Raw genomic sequence first — 24,741 nt, 5'->3', positions numbered from 1 at the left:
ATTTAACAAACCAACAATCCCTCATGTTCCTAAATTTATTTGTACTGTACTGTACTATAGAAACATGAACAGAACACTCTACCTGAATTTATAATAACTATTTGTTTCAAACATCTACTCCTAGCAACTAGTGATTTCTTTTGATCATTAGTTTGATTGGAATTTAACCCAATCATGGTTTGGGGCTTTACAGAGAAATTTAAAGTAGCAGCACTGCTTGGTAACTGTATGGTAACACAGGGAAGGTGTCTTCCTGGGGATGGTTGCTGTGATGCCACCATCATCCTGGAGCAGAAGTGGCAGTGAACAGCTCACGCACGACTCCCCTTGCAGCAGACTGGCCCCACATCAGTGCTTGGTCCCATACAGCTTCAAGCAGAGGGAGAAATGCCCTTCGTGCATAGGGCAGGGCTGCAGGCAGGCAGGCTGGCAAGGGAGCAGCTCACTTGCCACCACCTCCTTCATCTCCCAGAGGAGGCAAAGCCCCTGCAGGGACATCACCTCCTGCCCACAGCAGGTGAACCCCTGGGGCCAGCACAGAGGAGAAGACCTCTGAGGCAGAGAGGGGCTCCCCATGGCCCTGGCATCCCTCCTCCATGATTGGGGGTAGAGATTGATGCTGGCACCTTTGCAAGCTGCTGCTTGAGGTGGTTGGAGCCAGAGGACCATTACTCAATCCAGAGATTTTCAGGCCAGGAGGGATAGTTTCCATCCATTGGCCTGCATGTGGACTTTGGAGGGGGTTGAGAGCCCTCCCAGGACATGAGGACTCATATGCATTGCTATTCTTAGAGTGCACAGAGAGCCCTCTTCCACCCCAGGCACGGCTGCGCGCCCAGCTCCCCGTGACCAGCTCCTTCCTGGCCGTGAGAAAAGGAGCGGCGTGGGTGCACCCAAAACTTGGTCTTTTTGTAGCTTTGCTATTGCAAATTGGGAGTTTGAGCTGTCAGGAGCTAAGCAAACCTTTGGTGAGGAGCAAGGCTCGCTCTGCAACGGGCAATGCCGTTCATCACAGCCTGTCTGTGATTTGCTCCCAGCACTTTAAAGTAGCTGCAACTTCAAGGCACGTTGCATAGCTCGCAGCCAATTAATATTTGCCTGAAATACTTGTCAGGTAGCAAGAAAATATCCCTATATCCCAAAAGCAGAGCAGGGCTGAGAGAGAGAGACCTGAAGTGGAAGGTGACCACGGCAATCCTTTGCCTTTGGTGAATATGATGTGCCAATGCTTTGAATCCCCGAAACCCCAGCCCTAAACCCAAGAACCAAACTCTGCCACATTTCTGCAAGGCAAGTGGGTTTGAATGTGGGTCAGACATCCAGGGCTCCTTGCCCTGACCCAAGTACCCCTGAGGAAGAGAGATGCTCTCTGCTCTGGCCAGAGTTGTTTCCGTGTGCCCCCAGAAAATCCTTGGTGGTGGTTATTTTGTGCCAGGACAGCTGGACAGGAAAAGGTGATTTGCATCTAATTCGTTTGGAAAAATGATGTTTGCTGCACCCCTTGGAAAGCACACAGTGCAAAGCCCAGCCAACTGTGTGGAGGGGTGTAAGGAAGGATGCCATGTGCAAAGCTTTGCCAGCTGCCCTCTTCTCTTCCAGTAAAGCCGGACCCTCCGGAGAATGTGGTGGCTAAAGCCGTGCCCAATAGCCCTTGGAGGCTGGAGGTGACGTGGCAAAACCCCTCATCCTGGCCTGACCCTGAGTCCTTCCCGCTCAAGTTCTTCCTGTGGTATTGGCCCCTCATCCTGGACCAGTAGCAACACGTAAGCGATACTGAGCTGGCCAGGACAGGAGGGAGCGGGGGGTGGGCACAGGGGTGGCAACATGGGGATGCACTGGGAACAAGTGTTCAGGGACCAAAAAAAATGTCTATTTATTGCCCAGGCAACACAGACCCTTTTCCTCTCTTTCTCTGTCTCTCCTCCTGTCGTGGTTTAACCTGGCAGGCAGCCAAATACCACGCAGCCGCTCACTCACTCCCCCCACCCCCCAGTGGGACAGGGAGAGAATCGGAAGGGTAAGAGTGAGAAAAACTTGTGGGTTGAGATAAAGACAGTTTAATAGAACAGAAAAGGGAAAATAATAATGATAATGATAGAATATACAAAATGAGTGATGCACAATGCAATTGCTCACCACCCGCGCTGACCGATAACCAAGTAGCAATCGGTACTTCCTGGATCACGCCTACCCTTCATATACTGAGCATGACGTCACATGGTATGGAATACCTTGTTGGCCAGCTGGGCTGGCTGTCCTGGCTGTGTTCCCTCCTCCCAGTCTATCTTGGTAGCAGAGGGTAGTTGTCCTTGACAAGATACTTAGCAACAACTGAAAACATCAGTGTGTTATCAACATTCTTCTCATACTAAATCCAAAACACAGCACTAGGCAGAAGTTTAACTCTATCCCAGCCGAAACCAGGACACCTCCCTTCTCTCTTCTTCTCTGTCTTTCTTTTAACTCACATTCTGCCTACTAACGGCTCTGCAGCCTCTCCCCGCTCTGCATTTTCATCCACGGCCCTTATCTACTTTCCATACATATGTCCTATATAAAACTTGCCAACGAGATGTAAAAGGCATTTAAAGTATAAATGTCACCGCATTTAAATGCACCTCTGCCACATTTAGCTTTTGAACTGAAGATAAAATACCACTTCCTGTAACTCAGAGCACAGTCATGGAGCGATTGCCGTGATGTTATCGTATTTCTTACTTTTATTTCTTGTTTCTTTAAAAAAAAAAAAGTCAGTGAAATCCTTGGCAGCCTGGAGGACAGATTTCATTTGTTAGCTGCAGGAAGATAACGAATGGGCTTTTTTTTTTTCCTGTGTGCTACTTGCATGCTCAGCTTGTGAAGGAAAAAAATCTGTCGCTCAAGGAGAGGTGCTGCTATGCTGGCATGGCTCATCCAGCATCCCCTCTGCGCCGAGCTGGGCCAATCGAAAGTCAGTTAGGTGCTTTGCTTGATAAAGCATTTTGCCAAAAAAAAAAAAAAAAATAAAAAAAGACAAATAGGAGGCAGTACCCGGTCCCCGGGGAGCTCACCTGCGCCACGGAGCCAAGCAGAGTTTTCTGCCAGCCAGCTCTTCTTGGGGAGAGAAGTGGCTGAGAGGGGATTTTTTTCACGAGGCAGCGCAGCAGGTAATGTTTCAGATTGAAGCGTTTTGCTGATGGCTTTGAAAATCAGAGAAGGGTTGGGAGAGGGTTTTTTCTTGCTTGTCTCTCTTTGCCCTTCGCTTCCCTCCGGGGAGCAGGAGAGCATCTGTGGAGCATCCCGAGGGGTAAGAAAGCAGAGGTGGAGTTTGGGTATTAGTTTGCTTCGGATATTTTTTTTCACTTGGGGGAGAAATGCTCGAATTGTAGAAGTTGTGAAAAAAGGGAAAGAATTAATGGGAAATACCAAACAAAATGTCAGTTTTTTCAAAGTGTGAAACCGTTGTGGAAAAAGCTGATGTTTTTACCTCGCCCATTTTTGCACCCAAAAATGATGGGGGAGCCAGTGGGCTGCCTCCCACCTCGACACCCTCAGGGTGGCCAGTCCCTCCATCATTGGGTATTAGGTATCATATTTGCAGGGCCTAGCCGTGCCAGTCCCCCTTACCACAGGGCCTCTGAAAGGATGTCGTGGCCTCTCCATCAGTGCTCTTGGGCAGGCAGCGATGGTGGGAAATACATGGAGGTGTTGGGGACACCAGTGGCAGGGCCACCAGTGGCAGGGCCACCTTGGCTGGAAAAGGCAGTTTTGGGGCAGTTCAAACTTGGTTTCTCCTATTTAAAGATACCCCGAGCTGCGGAGAGAGCTCAGGGTACCAGCCCTTGTGGTGGGTGCAAGGAGGGCTGGGAAGGGCTCCTCTCTTGGCATCCTGGGAGGGCACAGTGGTCCCAGGTACCACTTTTAATCAATATCCCCTTGTGAGAGACGTGTCTCCCATCACTGGCTGATGGAGAAGTGTGTTTGGGGAATAATTTGCTCGGTGAGCGAGCGCAAGCATTCAGCAAGCGAGGTACCAGCCTTGTTTTCTGACTCTCTGCCCCGCTGGCTGGGTAATGAAAAATCTGATTTGTGGATGATTTGAGGAAAACTGCCACTATTCATCAGATGAATTATTTGTGAAGCCTAATTCAATCAGCTCCCGAACACCAGGGGATGGCAGCGCTGCAGCAGCCAGAGCCACTCCAACCCTGGGCCCCCTTGGCACGCTCAGCCGCAGCCCTGCTTAGGTGCCTGCCAGGCACCCTGCAAATGCAGGGGTTTGCACCCAAAAATTAACCCCCCTGATGCCGGCACACTGGGAGCATGCCCAAGCCACGCTGAGCTCTACTTTGCTTGACCTAGTGCTCACTGGCACATTGGGGGGTGTCCCTGTCCCCCAAAATCCAGCCAGGAGAGGGAAGGACATGGTTTGGTGGGGCCAAGCTTGGCTCAGCCATCCAGCTCGTCCTATAGTGGTGGTGTTGGGTCTCTCCTTGAAGGGACAAACACCCTGAGAGGATGCAGTGGGCAAGCAGCAGGACCCATGCTTGCACAGCGGTGTCTTATTTCTTGCCGAGGTGAAGGTCTCCTGCCACGAGTTGCCCCCTGTCTCGGCTCTTGCTGTCCCCACTGGCTGCTGGCACGGAAAAGCCATTGCACACAGTGGGGCGGCTTGGGAGCCCAGTGGGGAGAGAAGTCTCTGCCGGCAGCTTAGAGGAGCTGGGTAACTGCATGCTCCAGCACATCCCCATGTGCCCCAGGCCCCCACGCCGAGCCCCATCCCTGCCTCCTCATGGCAACCTGCCCATGCACTGGCTGTGGGTTTTAAGCATCTCCTGCCACCCCCTTGGCAGCCCCGGGGGAAGCCCAGCATCCCTGCGGGAGCAAGCCTGCAAGGAAGCACCAGGGACTGCCCAGAGCCACGAATATCCATGCAGGCCCCACTCACATGTGGTGTTTCTTGGCAGAAGAAGCAACTCCCCTTTCTCCCCTCCACCTCCCGTTATCTTTGCAGGGTCTGATTTATGCACAGCACTTCAGCAGGCAGGACCGAATAAGCACTAATAGGATCAGATGGATGTAGAGCTGTCGAATACCATAGGGCCTGATTCAATCAGTGTCTGCTTTCTCCCAGGCTCTTCCTTTCAGGATTTTAATAATGCCAGGGCTTGGTACCAGAAGATGAAGCCATCTATGGCGGGAGCGGTGGATCTTATTGAGACCGCCACTGCGCAAGCTAGCCATAAACACAGCTTCCCCCTGGAGAGAGCAGGGCGATGCTTGGCCCAAGCCTGGCGTTGAGCAAGGGCCAGAGCTGCAGCCAAGCTGCCAAATCCGGGGCTGACCCAGAACTGGGGGGGACCCTCATCCCTTCCCCAGTGCTTTGCAAAGGTGCGTTTGAGCCCCAGTGTGCCATTTGTGCTCCCTTTCACCTGCTCAGCAGCGCCTTTCCTCTCAAGCTACTTAGCAGCTCTCATGTTGCAGTTTGCTCTGGGAATTAGGATGATGTGCTCTGGGAATTATTATCGTGGAGAGATGATGATGATGAGTTTCCACGTCAGCGTGCGGCGGGGCATGCACGTGTGCGGGATGCTCCTTGCACTGGAGCCATCGTGCCGCCTTGCAGCAGCTCCCTCAAACCTGGACACGGGCATTTCCCGGCTGTTCAGGATGCAGCTGTGTCACATTGTGTCACATTGGGTGGCCACCGACTCCCCTCCACCCCACCAGCACCGAGCTCGCTTTGAAAACCGAGCAACTTTAAAGTCATGCTCCTCCCTTTCTGGAAGAAGGGATGGTGGTTTCTCTCCTGCCAGAAGAGATATGGGATATTTGTAGCCTAAACAGGTTTTTTATTCTCTCCTTTTGGCAGAATCCCCCATTCTGTCTCCTAAATATAAAACATTAAATGTTTAGGGTATCCTTTATTTTTCTCCTGCTTTTAAGTTTGTAATTCAAGCCAGATTAGGGTGGTTTCCTCTTCTGTTTTATAGCCCCATCCTGGCCCCAAGTGAGCTCTCCTAATGCTCTCAGATGTTCCTCTAATGGCTTACCTAGGCTGGAACTGGATACCCTTTCCTAATGGATTGCTAATAGCCTGTTTCTGGTTTTACAGGCTCATTCAGTTAACTCACAACAGCAGCACTCACACATGCGATCTCCCTGTGAGCACGTCTGCATGCTCACCCCTAGATGCAGGTGGGTGGCCAGGTGCCATCCTGGGCATCTTCAGGGAGCCCAGGGCAGGTCTTGCACCCGATCTGCTCCCACCCCATAGCATTTGCTGGAGCAGGATCTCCCCCTTTCCCAGTTTTTGGGGGAGATCTCATGCACTGAGCACTGACCAGCTCAGTGCAGGTCCTGGGAACGTGGCAAGGCTCAGAAGGTATTTCTTAAGCAGCATCAGAGCTGGCGGCCAAGCTGAGGGAGGATTTCCTCCGGTGGGTTGCCAGCAATTTGCAGATGCCATCACGAAGTCTAATTGAACCCATTGGCTGTGCTGACAACATGAAATGTTAACGAACTGTGAGGCAGGCTGTGCCTCAGATCTTGAGATTTGCAGTAAAAGGATATAAGATATTTAAAGCTAATAATGTGGTTGGGTTCTCTTCTTCCTCTTCTGTCTTGGAAGCATTAGAGCCATGTCCGTGAGCATTTGCAAAGGCTGGAAATGTCCTTCTTTGGAAAAGCAACCAGAGGTGCTCCCACCATCCTGGGATTTTAGGAGCTGGGGCCACAGAGTCCCCGATGCAGGGGTCTGTGCCAGCTCCGCTGCTGAGCAGCTCTGATCCAGGCAAATGATGGGAATTTGGGAACAGGAATTGGCAATTTGGGGGTATTGCCGAATATTTAGCAGTTGGGTTCATTGGTGTGAGGAGGGCTTGGTCCTCTGGGCTGGCCATCATCACTCATGTGTCTGGGGTGGCTGCCAGGGTGGGCTCAGGATCCTCTTCCCAAGGCAAAGAAACTTTTTTTGGTCAAATAGGTGAATCTCACAGGCTGTCTCTGGAAGCTCCTGCCTTGGGGCAGCCCGAAATAACCTGAAAGTGTGTGCTAATGCGTATCCTGCCTGCGACGGGCAAGGGGGAGGGCTGGAGCCAGGGAAGGCAATTAGTGCCACCGCCTGCCGCAGCTGCATCCCCGCCGGCGCGGCGGACGCACTTCTTTGCGCCCATTTGCATCCCCTCGTGCCTCTGCCGCTTTGCCTGAGCTCCCCCTCTTTGCAAGGCAACCTTGTCAGGGAGGTCACCCTGAGTGAGCTGGGTTATAGCTTCACACCTGGTAGCTTTTATTGCGGCACTTCTCTCCCTTCCCCTCCCGGCTGCAAAGTCAGTGATTAAAAAAGAAGGGGGAAAAAAAAAGAGAATTAATAGGTAGGAGCAAAATGTTGAGGCTGTAATAGTTTCGCTCGCAGCTTGGCGTGGGACAGGCAGGGCTGGAGCAGAGAGCGCCTCGGAGGAGGATGGAGGTGGGAAATGCTCAGAAATCACCTTTTCTGTCCACCTCCAGCTCCAGGGATGGAGCTGGGCCCGGGACCCTTGGCTGGCACTGCTTGGGTGCTCTCAGCCCCCAAGGGAACTGCTAATAACCTAAAAGTACTGAGCACCCGGAAGGATCAGGCCTCCAAAGGCAGCCCTTGAAGGTGCCACTGAGCAGCAGAGCACTCATGCACGTGCCTGTGTTCACCTGCACGCTCGCACAGCTACACACGGGCAGGATGGCACCAACAAGCTTAGCTTTCCCTGCCCATGTGTAGATCCCTGGTGCCGGTGTAGCCTCCCATGCCCCATGGTGCCCATGCACAAGTTGCACCCATCTGCTTTCATCCCCCAGCCCACTGCATCTGCGGGCAGCAGATGCCGGTGCCAGGCAGGGTTAGAGCCGGTGCTGAGCGCCCCGAGCATCCCCGATCCCATCCTCCCCATGGCCACAAGCGAAAGCGAACTCTGCCAGTTGTCACTTGGCAGGAGGGGAAGGTGCATCCAGAGAAAGAGTCCCGTTATTAATGAGGTTACAGCTCCACTTTCAAAGACGCTCTTTGTTTTAAGCCAGAAGGGAGCCATTCAGCTGCATCTGGTGTGACACAACCCAGGCTGTGGAGGAGCCCTGCGATAACTCATCCTCCCAGACCAGCAGCGGGGCTGAGCTATGTGCAGTGGTGGCACAGCAGCCTTTTTTTTTGGAGGGGGGGTGACAGCAGGGACCGCTACCCAGCTGGCAGAGGGGAAGCAGGGTCGTTCGCATTTCCCAACCCTTTAGTTATTCCAAAGTCCGGGCAGAAATTTTTTTCTGGGGTTAGCCCAACTGATTCCTGCGGCACTGCAGAAGGAGGAGGTATTTGGGGGCTCATTTATTAGTAATGAATGTCAGACCTATTTGCTCTCCAGACGTAGCTTTGAAAGGGGAAAAGCAATCCATTTCTTTTCCGCTGGCAACATCTTTTTGCAGGCTGCAGTGGCTGTTTGCAGCAACCCTCCTGAGCTTCCCAGCGGTGGGGCAGCTTGCCTGGGGGTTACCCCTGCTTTTGGTTTAGCCTGTTCCCCATGGCAGGTGGGAGCCTGCCAGGATCCCCCTCGGATTGCGGGGACTGAAGGCACCTGAAACAGCAGCTACTCATGTAGCATGAGTCCCTGCAAAACTCATTGCAGCCAGGTGGCAGGATCTGGCCACTTGTTGCAGGGAAAAGAGGCTGTGAATTCGAGCCCACCAGGGTGCCCCATCCCCCTCCCAGTTCCCATTTCCCCCGTTATCCAGGATAACCCAGGGAGCATCCAGGGGTGGGGGAGGCTGCGAGGACGTGAGAAGCGCGGCAGACCCAGCCTGTGCTCTTTCGAGTGGTTTCCTTCCGCGTTCACCCCGCTCGCTGTGGGTGGCACAGGCTGTGTGAGCAGATCAACTGCACTCTACGAAAGCCGGGGTGCTCCTTTTATTTTCGGGAAGCCAGGCTCGTCCGGGCTCGATACAACACCTGGGACAGGCGCGTGGTCTCTGTCCTGGCATGCACGGAGGTGGTGCATCAGCAGAGGAAGGAAGGGGACGAGCTCAGGTTGTCAGCCTCGGGGCAGTGCGTGCAGGGGCTGCCTTTCCCTGTCTGAAAGGATGGGGGTGAAAATGGCAGGAAAGTGTGGATTGTCCTTTGATGGGAAGCGATGAATTTTTTTTCCAGGGAGGAAAGGAAATATTTAGGCTGGATATCCTTCCTGGGGACAGTTTGCCCCAGCTGCTCCCCAGCCCCTCGACCTCCAGGCAGGGGAAGGTGATGCTGTGGGAGAGGGTACCCGGGGGGGTTATCTGGCTCAAAGGGTGTTCTGGGGTTTGCTCAGTCCCAGCCTTGCAGGTTGGTGCTGGCACCGGTGGTCCCCGGGGAGGGCTGGCTCCCACCGTGGGACTGAGGAGTACCAGCCCCCCATCTCCGCAAGGCTGACATCCCAGCAGCAGAGAACCCCCTTCCCGTGCTGGGAGCCGTGCTGGGGAGCGGGAGGTGTCAAGGAATGGAAAGCAGAGCCAGAGCCGCCGTGGGGGAGCCAGCAAACACATTTTCATGTGGGATGCAGAGAGGGAGGCATCCGATCCCCTTCTCCCCCTCCGCCTCCTTCCAACACACACCAGCCCCCAGCCCAGCTGCTGGGGCAGGGAGGGTTGGGGTTTCCTCCCCCCCGCCATCCCCTTCCAAGGGCCATCTGTGCTTCAGACCTGCCTGTGCATCACCCTGTTCGCAAGTAATTGCTAGCTGGACCAGGAGCAGAGCCCGGGTGGGAACGGAGCGCTGTGACCTTTTTTACTGCTGGGGCACCCTGGCAGGGTGGGCTGGGGGCAGCAGGAGCGGGGGGAGCCCGGGGCGGGGAATGGCTTCCTTAACTCCTGCTGCGCCGAGCACCACAAGACAGTCTGTGGGCAGAGACCAGGATGTGGGCACACACGGATGTTCCCTGTTGGGGTGGATGGTGTGGATGGGTGGTGTGAATGTTCCCCCAGCGTGGACAGGGGGAAAACCGAGCGCTGGGAAATCCTCCCCTCTGCCTGCCCTGGGTGCCTGTCCCCGTCCCATCCGTGCAGCACCGGCCCCTGGGCTTGTCCCCGGTTCTCAGCGCTGCCGGGGCTGTGGGTGGGCACTGGCCATCCCTCGGCAGCCCCATTATCTTTCCAAGCAGTCTGATGGGGTTGTGTGGCCACGGCAGGGAATGGGATCCCAGCCCACCAGCCCATGCTGTCCTTGGCAAGCTGTCAGCTGAATTACTGGGTTCAAGGGCGCTTTTTTTTTTTGGTTGTTGTTAATGCTAATAGCTCTGCATTGCACTGGCTACTGATCCCTCATTAATCTGGGCAACACTTCACAGCCAGCCAGAGTGACTTTTGGCAGGTGCACAAAGGCAGACAGTGACACGCAGACCCCCCCAGCCAAAAAAAATACCATGCGCAGCCTTCCTCCAACTTTTGTCTCTGGGTGGCAGGGACGCAGATTAAGGAATTTGTCCCTCTTCCTTTGATGCTCTGCGTCCATCCGTCTCCCCACAACCTCCCCAGTGCTCCCCCCCCCGGCTCTCCCTGTCTGTGTCCAGTTGGACCCAGTCCCCGTGTGCTTTCCCATCTGCTGCTGCACTTCTGTGCTGAGCCACGGGCACCCGCCCAGGGACTTTCTCACCCACCATGGCAAATGTTGGATGTGTCCCCCCAGTTGCCCAGCTCAGAAGTGCTGCTTGCAGACGTTGTATGTGTGGGGAGGGATAGATGCTGTCGTCTACACCTTCCCTTTTTATCTGCTGTCTAAAGAGGAGCTTAGGGCAGCATCCTCCCAGGTCCTACAAGGAAGGTCCTCCAGGTCCTCCAGCCTAGGTCCTGGGGGAACATCCTCCCCCAGACAAGGCAGGTCCTCCAGGCCCTGCAGCCTGGGTCCTGGGGGAGGATGTCGCAGGCACAGCCTTGACCCCATCATGCCTGTGATGCCCCATCTGCAAACATTCAGCTGCAGGCTGGCTGCAGCTGGGGAGAGGCAGGAATTGTTCTCAAGGGGAAGTGCTCAGCCAGGAGGACTCTTCAGGCTGGAGAAAATGCTCCAGATGGAGCAGCAGCCTGGCCAGGCCAGTGGGACCTCAGCAGGGCTGGCCAGCCCCCATGTCCTGCCCGGCCTGCTTGCTGCGGGACTCAGGGAGCAGCCAGGAGGGCTCAGGGGATGCCGAAAAACCTAGAGAGACCCACACACCAGCTGGATAACCCCAGCATCTTTCTGAGCCCTGCGCTCATTCCCTGCTTCCAAGGCACCCCCAGCCCAGCACGGACCGAGCTGGGAGAAACACACTTGCAGGGGGCTGGCAAATCACTCAGTGAGGTTTCATTAATTGTCATTAGGAATTAATTGAGCTTGATCACCTTGGCATTACCTTCCATGTGGGAAATTGGTGGATGCCACCAAACAGCTCTGGGCTGCTCCCGTCCAGGCGGGTCCCCACTGCGTGGCATGCACAGCGCTGCACGTGCATCCCGTCCCACTGTGCCTGCAAGCAGCACGCCTGCGAGTGGCAACCAGAGCTGGTGGCAGAGGCAGGGGACAGCATGAATCCCAGGGTCTGGGTGGCAGACACAGACTCGCCGTGCCACGAGGCTGCAGGGGGGTGCCATGCCAAGCACGGCGCTTTCCACAGGCCAGGTGATTCACAAGCTGGTGGGTATCCTGTTCTGCTTACCTGGGTGCCTGGGCCATGAAGGTGTGTCCCTATGAGAAGAGGGTGCAGAAGTTGTCTCCTCAGCTCTGCTGGGTGCAGCAGTGGGTGCCAAGAGCCCATTCCCTCTGGGGACCCTGATCCAGCTTGGGGTTTGGTCCTGGGCTAAGGAGGGCTGGAGCTTGGTGGGGTTGGTGGGATGGGTCTCAGCCAAGACCCCCCACGGGCTGGAGGATGCACAGCCGTGTCCTGCAAGAGGGACTGACATCCTCCTCCTCTTCTTTTTCCTATCCTCCCTTCTGCCCAGACCTCACAGAATTTCAGTTTTCATCTATCCTGTATGTGAAATGGGCTAAAACCCTTTTCCTGCAGGACAGGGTGGCTGTGCCCAGCCCCGGGATGGGAGCAGCCACCCCCCCCGGCATAGACTGTGCTGGGGACCTGTGAGCTGCTAAACAGGACTGCCCTAAGCCTGACCCTGTTATCTGGATGAGAGGCAGCATGTGTGACCCCAGGGCTGGCTCTCAGCCTCTTTGGTGTGCTGGAAACTCGGGGAGACCCAGCACAGAGTCCCACCGGGGTTGCTGGGTTCGTCTGCCCCCTGTGCCAGGCTCCCTCCAGCCAGGTTCTGACCTCAGACCTCCTTGGCAGGCACCCCGAGTAGCTGCCCCCATGCCGACGGGTCAGACCCAATGGTGAGACGCACTGCGCAGTGAGAAGGTGTCCCCTGGACGGTATGGATGGACTTGGGCACCAGTTGTCCCAATGCTTTGGCTAATGGTGGTTTAGGGCTCAGGCATGTCTCAGCTTGGCACAAGCCCTGCAGTGAAACCACCGGCATACCCTGTTTGCATCACACCGGCGCCATGGGTGTCAGCCCCGAGCCAGGGGTGCGAGGAGAGGCAGGACTCAGCCTCCTTCCATCCAGCCCCAAGATCTGCAGTGGTGGGACAGAGGCACGCCTTTCTCCGTGCTGCTCCCCCACCGAGGTTTGGTAGCGGCTTCGCACCTCACGGGCAGCAGGAGGCCCTTTGTTCCACACCAGCCGGGGGGGACCGAATGGGCCTGCCTCCAGATGTGCTCCAGATGTGGGGCTCCTGTGGGCTTGGGCTGGGCGGTGTGAGCAGCTAGGAGTTCAGAGACCAAGGGCCCTGCCGTGCCAGGTGGCAGGCTGGATGCATCCCTGGGAGAGCACCCCCATGCTGGGAGGGGGCTGGAAAAGGTTTGGGTATTTCTCAGGGTGGGTTCATGCATTTCAGGTACCCCTGCAAGCACCGGGGTGATGAGATTAGGCACACTGGTCACTGGCCGGGCTGTCACACGCGTCCCTGGTGTGCATACCCTCCCTGCGTGTGTAAAGTCGCAGTGCCAGGGCAGCCTTGTCCCACAGGCTCATTGGCTGTGCTGTGCCCTGGGTACCCCTGGGCACTCCAACAGTGCGGCTTTTCTCTCTTGGGACTTTGTGATGTGATCAAGGACCAAGCAGACGTTTTCAGCTCCATCTTGCTCCTGTCATTGAACTGAGCTCTTAATAAAATTCAGCTGTTGGTGCTCCCCAGGGTGGTGGGATCCTGTGCCTGACCTTCTCCTGGGTGGCTGTGGAGACATGGAGGACCCCACACAGGTTGCACCATGAAGTTCCCCTCACCTGTGAAGTGCCGCTCGTTCTGCTCAAGCCCTACCGGCTGCTCACCCCAGGGGTGGCCAGCATCCCGCTGTGCCCGGCAGCATCCCAGCAGCATCACCCACTGTGCAGCCCTCGCCCAACCTGGCCCGGCTGCTTCCCCCCACGGAGCATCAGCCCCTGGCTGGGCACCGGCACTCACAGATGGGCTGCGGTGCATTTCTACTGGGCACCTGCATCTGCCTGTCCTTGAGCTGAGCTCCAAGTGGATCAGAGATCCCCAGAAGGTGTGGACACAGTCTGGGGTTAAACCATTGCACCAGCAGCCACGTCCCCAGGAGGATGGCAGGACCTCCCATGGCCCAGGCAGCGGTGACAACAGGACAAAGGGAATTTTTCTAGGAAAGATGGCCGGATGCGGCTTGATCCATGTCCAAGAGCCTGGCCAGAGGGATGCAAGCCAAGCTGGTGGGATGCTAGTGGGTGCGGGAGCAGGGTGGCCGGAGGCATGCTGGTGGGGGAAGCCTCCTCCCAGCCCTGTCAGTGATGCCCAGAAAGCGTGTGCGCACACGGCCAGCTGCTGCCCTGGATGTCCGGCTCCCAACTGCCCTAACATGTCCAAGTGGAGCCTGCCTGCACATCTGCTAGTTTCTGGTGATCTCTAGAGGAAGCCACTCCACTCCGGCACCATGAGTTTGGGAGCAGGACGAGGTCTCACCAGACCCTTGGCTTAGCTGCAGCCAGAGCACCTCCCCCTTGTCGTGGTTTAACCCCAGCCAGCAAAAATAAACGCCACGCAGCCGCTCGATCACCCCCCCCCGGTGGGATGGGGGAGAGAATTGGGAGGGCACAAGTAGGAAAGCTCCCGGGTTGAGATAAAAACAGTTTAATAATTGAAATAAAACTAAGTAGAACAGTAATAATAACAGTGAGAACAACAACAATAACAGAATACACAAAGCAGGCAATGCACAACAGAACCGCTCACCGACCGCCGACCGCGTGTCACGAACGGGGGGCGAGCCCCCCCACACACCTGGTTTTTATACTGAGCATGATGTCACATGGTATAGAATACCCCATTGGCCAGCTGGGTCCACCACCCCGGCTGTGCTCCCCCCTCCCGGTGCAAGCATCACCCAGCAACAGCCAAAGCATCAATGGGCCATCAACGCTCCTTTCACACCGAACCCAAAACACAGCACACCCCCCAGGCTACTGGGAAGAAAGTTAACCCTGTCCCAGCTGGAACCAGGACAATATCCACCCCTTATTCTATACCATCTACATCATGCCCAGGTCTCACATTTTCCCATACATTCCAATTAGTCACCGCTCCTTTTCCCTGCCTTTTGATATATACGCACACAGAGATATCATTCCCTTAGGCCATGGGCCATCCCTCTAAAACGTCCGTTGAGTTCATTTAGTCCATGACTTCGGGTTCCATCTGTCGTAACAGTCTTGCAGGGCAGGAGAGATGGTGTGTGGTGTCGGGCTCTTGCATGCGGAGGCCAGTTCTGGGCGCTCGTCTGGTTCTATCATTGTTGCACCTTGCTCAGTTTCATCGGCGTTCATCCTAAATTAATCTGGGTGATTCTTACTGTAATACTGTTAATATGGCATATGGTAACCATAAAAGTGATGACATACAGTACTATGTAATAACTAACATCGTACAATTCAGTTCATTGGCTATTTTCACCCAAAATTAAATCCCCCTGAGGTACACACCGGACTTCCCCATCCTTTCTCATCACCCACCAAGTGCACCCAGGTCCCTGAGCAAAAGCAATCCCACGGATGGGTTTTCCCTTGCCAGAGGCAGGAGCAACCCAGACTGTCTTCCCCAGCATATTTCTCATATGCACGACAGGGACTTTATCCCCCTCTACAGCACGTAAGGGTTTGGATTGGGCAGGGCCAGCTCGAGTGACAGATCCCCTAGTGTTCACTAACCAGGTGGCCTTTGCTAAATGTGTATCCCAATGCTTGAATGTCCCACCACCCATTGCCCTCAGTGTTGTCTTTAGCAGCCCGTTGTATCGTTCGATTTTCCCGGAGGCTGGTGCATGGTAGGGGATGTGATATACCCACTCAATGCCGTGCTCTTTGGCCCAGGTGTCTATGAGGGCGTTTCGGAAGTGAGTCCCGTTGTCTGACTCAATTCTTTCTGGGGTGCCATGTCGCCACAGGACTTGCTTTTCAAGGCCCAGGATGGTGTTCCGGGCGGTGGCATGGGGCACAGGATATGTTTCCAGCCATCCTGTGGTTACTTCCACCATGGTGAGCACATAGCGCTTGCCCTGTCGGGTTTGTGGGAGCGTGATATAATCAATCTGCCAAGCCTCCCCATATTTATACTTCAACCATCGTCCTCCATACCAAAGAGGCTTTACTCGTTTGGCTTGCTTGATTGCAGCGCATGTTTCACATTCGTGGATAACCTGTGCAATAGTGTCCATGGTTAAGTCCACCCCTCGATCACGAGCCCATCTATATGTTGCATCTCTCCCTTGGTGGCCTGAAGTGTCATGGGCCCACCGAGCTATAAATAATTCACCTTTATGTTGCCAGTCCAGATCTACCTGAGCTACTTCGATCTTGGCAGCCTGATCCACCTGCTGGTTGTTTTGGTGCTCTTCACTGGCCCGACTCTTGGGTACGTGAGCATCTACGTGTCGTACTTTTACAGTCAGGTTCTCTACCTGGGCAGCAATATCTTGCCACAATGCGGCAGCCCAGATGGGTTTACCTCTGCGCTGCCAGTTGTTCTGCTTCCACTGCTGCAACCACCCCCACAGGGCATTTGCCACCATCCATGAGTCAGTATAGAGATAAAGTACTGGCCATTTTTCTCGTTCGGCAATGCCCAAGGCCAGCTGGATGGCTTTCACCTCTGCAAACTGGCTCGATTCACCTTCTCCTTCAGCAGTTTCTGCAACTTGGCGTATAGGACTCCATACAGCAGCCTTCCATCTCCGATGTTTTCCCACAAGGCGACAGGACCCATCCGTGAACAGGGCATATTGCTTCTCGTTTTCTGGTAGTTTGTTATATGGTGGGGCCTCTTCAGCACGCATCACCTCCTCCTCTGGGGATATTCCAAAATCTTTGCCTTCTGGCCAGTTCGTGATCACCTCCAAGATTCCTGGGCGACTGGGGTTTCCTATTCGGGCCCGTTGTGTGATCAGCGCGACCCACTTACTCCACGTAGCATCAGTTGCATGATGTGTAGAGGGGACGCTCCCTTTGAACATCCAGCCCAGCACCGGCAGTCGGGGTGCCAGGAGGAGCTGTGCTTCAGTGCCAACCACTTCCGAAGCAGCTTGAACCCCTTCATATGCTGCCAATATCTCTTTCTCAGTTGGAGTGTAGCGGGCCTCGGATCCTCTGTATCCCCGACTCCAGAACCCTAAGGGTCGACCTCGAGTCTCCCCTGGTGCTTTCTGCCAGAGGCTCCAGGTAGGGCCATTCTCCCCGGCTGCGGTGTAGAGCACATTCTTCACATCTTGTCCTGCCCGGACTGGCCCAAGGGCTACTGCCTGAACTATCTCCTGTTTAATTTGCTCAAATGCTTGTCGTTGCTCAGGGCCCCATCTGAAGTCGTTCTTCTTCCTGGTCACGTGATAGAGAGGGCTTACGATCTGACTGTAATTTGGAATATGCATTCTCCAAAAGCCTACAACGCCTAAGAAAGCTTGCGTTTCCTTTTTGTTAGTTGGTGGAGACATGGCTGTTATTTTATTGATCACATCTGTTGGGATCTGACGACGTCCATCTTGCCATTTTATTCCTAAAAACTGGATCTCCTGTGCAGGTCCCTTGACCTTACTTCGTTTTATTGCAAAGCCGGCCTTCAGAAGGATTTGGACTATTCTCTCCCCTTTCTTGAAAACTTCCTCTGCTGTGTTGCCCCACACGATGATGTCATCAATGTATTGCAGGTGTTCTGGAGCCTCACCCTGTTCCAGTGTGGTGTGGATCAGTCCATGGCAAATGGTAGGGCTGTGTTTCCACCCCTGGGGCAGTCGGTTCCAGGTGTACTGGACACCCCTCCAAGTGAAAGCAAACTGTGGCCTGCACTCTGCCGCCAAAGGGATGGAGAAGAATGCATTAGCGATATCAATGGTGGCGTACCACTTGGCTGCCTTTGACTCCAGTTCGTATTGAAGTTCCAGCATGTCCGGCACGGCAGCACTCAGTGGTGGCGTCACTTCGTTCAGGCCACGATAGTCTACTGTTAGCCTCCACTCTCCATTGGACTTTCGCACTGGCCATATGGGACTGTTAAAGGGTGAGCGAGTCTTGCTGATCACTCCTTGGCTCTCCAGTCGACGAATCAGCTCATGGATGGGGATCAAGGAGTCTCGGTTGGTGCGGTATTGCCGCCGGTGCACTGTTGTGGTAGCGATCGGCACCTGTTGTTCTTGGACCTTTAACAACCCCACAACAGAAGGATCCTCTGAAAGACCGGGCAAGGTGGACAGCTGTTTAATTTCCTCCGTCTCCAGGGCAGCTATACCAAAAGCCCACCGGTACCCTTTTGGGTCCTTGAAATACCCTCTCCTGAGGTAGTCTATGCCAAGGATGCACGGAGCTTCTGGGCCAGTCACGATGGGGTGCTTCTGCCACTCCTTCCCGGTTAGGCTCACTTCCGCCTCCAACACAGTTAACTCTTGGGATCCCCCTGTCACTCCAGAAATACAAATGGGTTCTGCCCCTTTATAGCCTGATGGCATCAGGGTACACTGCGCACCGGTGTCTACGAGAGCCTTATATTCTTGTGGATCTGATGTGCCAGGCCATCGAATCCACACAGTCCAGTAAACCCGGTTGTCCCTTTCCTCCACCTGGCTGGAGGCAGGGCCCCTCTAGTCCTGGTCATCATATTCGCTATCTACTTCTTGTAAGTATGAGTCAGAAGTCCCTTTGTTAAGGTCGGAAGTGGAATCAGCCCTTCTACTCTGTCTGGGGAACTCGCTGGAGACCGGAGCAGCGGTTTTCCTGGAAGAACCCGCTTTTGTGGTTGTTTTCCCTTGCAACTCATGTACCCGTGCCTGTAGGACTGAGGTAGGTTTTCCATCCCACTTCCTCATGTCCTCTCCGTGGTCACGCAGGTAAAACCACAGGGTGCCCCGGGGTGTGTACCCACGATGTCTCCTCTCTTGAGCAGAGGGACGCTTGCTCCTAATGGCTGAGACACTGGCCCGTGCAGGGGGGAAGCAGGACATATCCTCTTTGATTTGCTGGACCTCCTGAGACAGTTTCTCCACAGCAGAGACACAGGCCCGTAGGGAGGAAGAGAGACTTTCTTCATATTGCCGGAGTTGGCCAGCCAGTTCATCCACTGTTTGTTCCTCTCCATCTCTCCAGGTCATTACTGCCAATGAGTTTGTATGTGACGCTGGTGCGCTCCGTACAAACTTCCGCCACATGGGTCGGGTGCATTTGACCTCATCTGGGTCTTTGGATAACTGCTCGTTGTTCAGGTCATCATAAATCACTTCCAGCACGGCTAATTCTCTCAGGTACTGGATACCTCTCTCCATGGTGGTCCACTTGCCTGGGTGGCATATAACATCTTCCTTGAAGGGATACCTTTCCTTCACACCTGACAGGAGTCGCCTCCAGAGGCTGAGGACTTGTGCCCCTTGTCCAATTGCTTTGTCAATGCCCCCTTCCCTAGAAAGGGATCCCAGCTGCTTGGCTTCCCTACCCTCTAATTCCAGGCTACTGGCCCCGTTATCCCAGCATCGGAGCAGCCAGGTGACAATGTGCTCCCCTGGACGACGGCTGAAGTCTTTTCGCATATCTCGCAGCTCACCCAGGGATAGGGATCGGGTGGTCACCATCTCATTTACGGGTTCTGCCTCCTCCTCCTCCTGTTCTCGTGATGGCCCTGGTTCATCTTCATCCCTTACTAGACGAGCTGATTTTCTTGTGCATTTTCTTTTTTGTATAGGGGCGACTGATACCGGCATGGGTTGGTTCTCTGTCGCAGGGGGCGGAGTAGCTGCTGTGCTTGCCCTGGGGGGTGAGGGAGCCGCTGTGCTTGCCGTGGGGGGTGGGGTAGCTGCAGGGCCTGTTGCTTTGTCATCAGCTGCAGAGACGTTTCCTTCCCCTTGGGGGTTCTGAGTGGTGTTAAATAGGGCTCGGTAGGCGTGGGCCAGGCCCCAGCACATTGTAGTGATTTGCGTCTCCCTGGAATGGCCAGGGTGACAGCACACTTCTTCCAAATATTCTACTAATTTTTCAGGGTTCTTCACTTGTTCAGGGGTAAAGTTCCAGAACACTGGGGGTGCCCATCGCCCTAGGCATTTGCCCATGCTATCCCACTCGCCCTGCCACTCATAGCTATCCAACCTTGGGGCAGATCTCTGGATGACATTCTTAAATTGCTTACTAACCTTGGATAAAACCGCAACAATATTCCCAAGGAGTACCAAGAGATATATCTTAACTACCCAGGGATGTTCAAGGTACTGGCAAGTTATTTTAACAAAGGAGATGAAGGTAGTGAGGGTGCCATTCTCTCTTTCCTCCATAAAAAATCTCTCGGAGGAAAAGGTATAATTGCTAATGGTCTCCATGAGGTGGTACCCGAAATGCAGAAACGGCTTCATTACGAATCCCAAATACCAAATAACCCCCAATGCCAGCGTTTTAGTAACAAATCTCCCAGGCAAAACATCATTAATCACGGCAGAGCACAACAGACTACAAAACCCAACTCCAATTTTTAACAGGTACAGTAAAAACAAGAGCATGGTGCAGAACAAACGAATATGTCACCAGATATAAATTCCTTAATATGTTCTAAATAATCTGTCGTTATCTCAACCCTTCGTGCCCCACGTTGGGCGCCAAAAAGGACTGTCGTGGTTTAACCCCAGCCAGCAAAAATAAACGCCACGCAGCCGCTCGATCACCCCCCCCCCCCGGTGGGATGGGGGAGAGAATTGGGAGGGCACAAGTAGGAAAGCTCCCGGGTTGAGATAAAAACAGTTTAATAATTGAAATAAAACTAAGTAGAACAGTAATAATAACAGTGAGAACAACAACAATAACAGAATACACAAAGCAGGCAATGCACAACAGAACCGCTCACCGACCGCCGACCGCGTGTCACGAACGGGGGGCGAGCCCCCCCACACACCTGGTTTTTATACTGAGCATGATGTCACATGGTATAGAATACCCCATTGGCCAGCTGGGTCCACCACCCCGGCTGTGCTCCCCCCTCCCGGTGCAAGCATCACCCAGCAACAGCCAAAGCATCAATGGGCCATCAACGCTCCTTTCACACCGAACCCAAAACACAGCACACCCCCCAGGCTACTGGGAAGAAAGTTAACCCTGTCCCAGCTGGAACCAGGACACCCCTGCATCCATGTCCTGGGCTCATGGCTCTGCCCGAAACCCCATAGCACTTCCCGAAGTGCTGCGAAAGTCTTGTTATCATCCTCTAGCTGAGCTAAACAGGCTGATTGTCTTACACCTCCCGGTGCCGGGGGTTCCTCTGACCATCCTCCCCTCCCTGCCACTGCCCGCAGGTCGAGCTGTTGGATGGGACGTTGCACGCTATCACGGACGCCTATGCCGGCAAGGAGTACATCATCCAGGTGACTGCCAAAGACAATGTCATCAGCACATGGAGCGACTGGAGCGTGGCCATCCATGCCACCCCCTGGACAGAGGAGCCCGAGCATCTCACCACGGAGGCCCAGGTCACAGGTGAGAGCACCCCCACCCCCCGGTACAAACAGGCTGCACCCACAGCGGGGGGGGAACCCGGGAGTCCTGGCTGAGGGTCCCCTCTGTCTGGCTCTGTGCAAGCTTGGTTCCCAGCCAAGGAGATCCCCCCCAGCACCCGGGGGGGGCCACGGCCCTTCACCCTACACCTTCCCCCCACCCATGGCCCCAGTGGCAGGTGCAACCGTGGCCCGAGGGGTGCTGACTCAGCTCCAGCATCCTCCTCGCCAGGATGATCGGGGTATGACAACAAAGCTGGGGGTTTATTGTTATTATTCTTCCCTGGAGCGCTGCCCACCTCCAGCCCTCCCTCTTCAGTCCTATCCTCTCCACACCTCCGACCCCGCACAATGGCTCAGAGTGATGCCAATTCAAAATAAAAGCCCCAAAGTTAACAAGCCTCTGTTTCTAGGAAAGAGCTGGGACCGTGTCCAAATGGGCGTTATCAGCCCTCTGTTTCCCAGAAGGGCTGGAGCAGACCCTGCGCCGGTTCCCCCGGCTGGCACCGGCAGCGGGGCGGGGGGAAGCACTGGTGTGCAGGCAGGCAGGCAGGCAGCAACCAGGCTCTGCATCAGGGCAGTGCATATGCAAGCTGGGCAGATGTGCATGTGGGGAGGGGGGGTGCTCAGCCCCCCCACCCTCCGAGCTCTAGCCCGGCTGTGTGTGCAGATCCTTATGCCTCCAATGGCACCTGCCTGCTCCCTGAATAGACACACATGTGTCCCTCCCAGGCATGTCCCTCGCACGTGTGTCCCTGTGCGTGCAGCCAGCTGCAGCCACGCAGGGCTGATGTGCAACACCCTGGCTCCGGGTCTGAGCCTCACTATGACACCTCGGTAGGGTCTGAAAGACACTGATACAGGCCCCCTGTGGCCCCCAGCATCCCCCCCCTAGATTATCTGGCCAGGGGCACTCTGGGACTCTCTGGATGTGACCGAAGCTGCCCCAGGCTGGCTGCCCATCCATGCCCTCCCTGCAATCCCGCAGCCCTCCGCAGGGATGAACATCTCAGCTGGCCCTGTACAGAGGAGGACAAGCCCTGCAAGCCAGCCCAGCACCCATGGCCATGGCTTTGATGTCCCCTGGGTGGGGGATGCTCTCTGCTGAGCGCTCGCAACCACGTTGCCATGAACTCTTAGCCAAAAATCCCACAGAGCTGATGCACAGAGCAGCTCGGCTGGGCAGGATGGGGCTGGGAGGGATGCCCAGCTCTGCCTGGTGGTGCAAGCATCTGCACAGTGATGATGCAAGGGTCTAGTGTTAGAGTGGGGAAAGTCTCATGGACCACACCATCCCCTGGCTCATCATCTCAGCCCCCCAGCTCAGCCCTAGCATGGCATGGCAGTGTGAGGGGCAATTTGGGGATGGGATGGTGCCATGTCCCCACCAGCAGGGGAGCGGGGCTGCCCCTACGGGACGCGTTCCAGGGCGCCCGGCTCCCCTTGCCATCCGCTCTCCCTCCCCACAGAGACAACGAGCGCTAGCACCTCCTCTTTTGTGCCACCCACCACCACGATCTGCGACAAGAGGGCCGTGGTGGGCAGTGGGGCCGTGGCAGTGTGTTGGACAGCTGGACTGGTCTTGGCTGCTTATGGTGTCCTCTTTATTTAGTGAGTATCCCCCAAACCGGGGGCGTGAGAGATGGGGTGTGTGTGCTGGGAGGGGGCAGGGGCATGGGGACCCCAGGGGCTCCAGCACAGTTGGGAAGGGGATGCGCCAACCAGGCTCTGGGTGAAGGGCGTTGAGAACGAGCCGTTTGGGTTTGCTTGCAGTTTTTTGTAAATGGACCAAGTCCAAGTTTGGCTGCTTTTCCAAATCGGGTGTTCTGATGGGGATCTCAGAAATGGCTTTTCAAACATTTCCTGCAAAGCCTGCCAAGGGGTCAGTCTTCAGTGCCTCGTTCTCAGCACACCTCCCCCTCCCCACTGCTGATGTTTTAAGAGGCAAAGAAACCACGTGGAGATCTAAGGCCTTTGCATAGGGACAGAAGCAAAATTGTCCTAGATCAGGAAATTCAAAGATGCATCTCAAAAATGTCCTTGATTTGGCTTAGAATGGAGCTGGCAGCCTGGAGAACCCCAAAATGCCCCATCCCTCCCCAGGCCAGGGCTGCTGGCTCATGGGTCCCCCCATGCCCTTTCCCTGCACCCACACTGCCCAAAGACTGAGGGATCAATCCTGGCAGCAGCCACGTGTGTCACTTTGGGGGATAAAGGATATGCCACCCATCCTTCGGTGCCCAAGGAGGAGCCATCACAAGGCAGCTCCTGTGGGTGAGGGGTCCTTTGCTCCCCTCCGGCTGTGTCATCTCCACGTGTGATGTTAGTGGTGGCAATGGGAGAGGTGGTGGCATGCAGCCAGGGGTGGATGGGCAGGGTCCAGCCCTGGGAGGAGGAGGTGGAGGTGATGGGTTTGAGCACCTGGGTTCTGGGAAGGGGTGAATTTCCCAGTGGAAAAAGGCCAAACTCTGCTCGGTGTGTCCCCTTGGTGGCTGGGCACGGCTGAGCCCGGATTGGGACCGGTGACCCCTCTCCTCCCTGCTTGCAGATCCCCGTCCATCTGTCCGTCCGTCCGTCGCAGCCCAGCACAGACACTCTCCCACCGCCGCCACCGCCCCCCGCCCCGCTGCCCCCCTCCCAGGTTGAGTCTCTTATCTCTTCGATTTTGCACACGTTGAGGGCGTATCACACTTCTCGCCATCTCTTTGGAGGAGGACAGAGCCGCCACCATTCCCCAGGGAGCCGCGAAATCCTTGCCCAGCCCAGAGCGAGGAGACGCACTTGTCCCCCATCCCCGTCCCCCTTTCCCCAGCAAGGCGAAGCAAGCCTGGGCACTGTGCTGCAGCCAAGGACCCCACTCATACAGCTAACCCCCCCATGCCAAAGACGTGCCTGCCACCCCGCCACCCACCCGGGTGACAGGGAGCATGACAGCGCACCTGGAAAAGGGGACGGGAAAACGGGTTGGGGGTGGGGGGATGATGCTCCCAGCCGTGTACCCCCCCCCATGGCAGAAGGGGGTCCCCCAAGGACCGGACTCGCTACCCCAAGCTCTTGACCGCGCGGCGAAGCTGGAGGGGTGCACGGGTGGGGGGGCTCAGTCCCCTCCAAGGAGACAATGGAGGGAAGAACTGGTGGCTTTCACAAGTGTGATGGGGAGCAGGGAGCTGGCAGGGTTTTAATGGAAAAAAAAAAGGAATTGAAACGCCAATAAAACCCCCCTGCCCCCTGGCAGCCCCTTGCTGAGCATCTGGGAGAGCTTCCCCTCCAGCTTGTCCGCCCCCCCAGCACCCCGCAGGAGCCTTCACCACCCCTAACACCATCCCCACATCACCCCCAAACTTTTAACCACATACAGGGAATTGCCCCCGTTGACATCTTTGTCTCACTCTCCAACAAAACCAGAATAGCTCTCCTGTTGCCATTAGAGCTGGAGCCCTGCAGACCTGACCCCCGCTGTCCCCAGCTGTCCCCGGCCCTGCTCTGCCCTCCTCCCCAAGCCGTGTTTTGTAAAGACACCTCCTCTTGCCCCTGCCTGGACCCAAGCACAGTATTTAATACCGTACATCCTAGTATTCCAACTGTTGACATGCTGTATTTGAATTTTTTATAGATGTGTATATATTAAAAAAAAAAAAAAAAATTAATGGAGAGGGGGAAAAAAAAAGCCCACACAGAGACAACACACACACACACACACGCACCAGGAGAGATGGTCTTCATTAAA

The 24,741-nt window shown here is 55.3% G+C and overlaps 1 pseudogene; it reads left to right on the top strand.

Annotated features, from left to right (window-relative positions):
- The window catches only part of LOC142075088 (ciliary neurotrophic factor receptor subunit alpha-like), a 202,409-nt pseudogene extending 179,783 nt beyond the window's left edge, over window positions 1-22,626 (top strand).
- The last annotated feature ends 2,115 nt before the right edge of the window (window positions 22,627-24,741 follow it).

Source organism: Calonectris borealis, chromosome W (genome assembly GCF_964195595.1).
Source record: "Calonectris borealis chromosome W, bCalBor7.hap1.2, whole genome shotgun sequence".
NCBI classification, from domain to species: Eukaryota; Metazoa; Chordata; class Aves; order Procellariiformes; family Procellariidae; genus Calonectris; species Calonectris borealis.
Note: the sequence above shows the minus strand (reverse complement) of the source record. Positions and strands in the feature narration are given on the sequence as shown.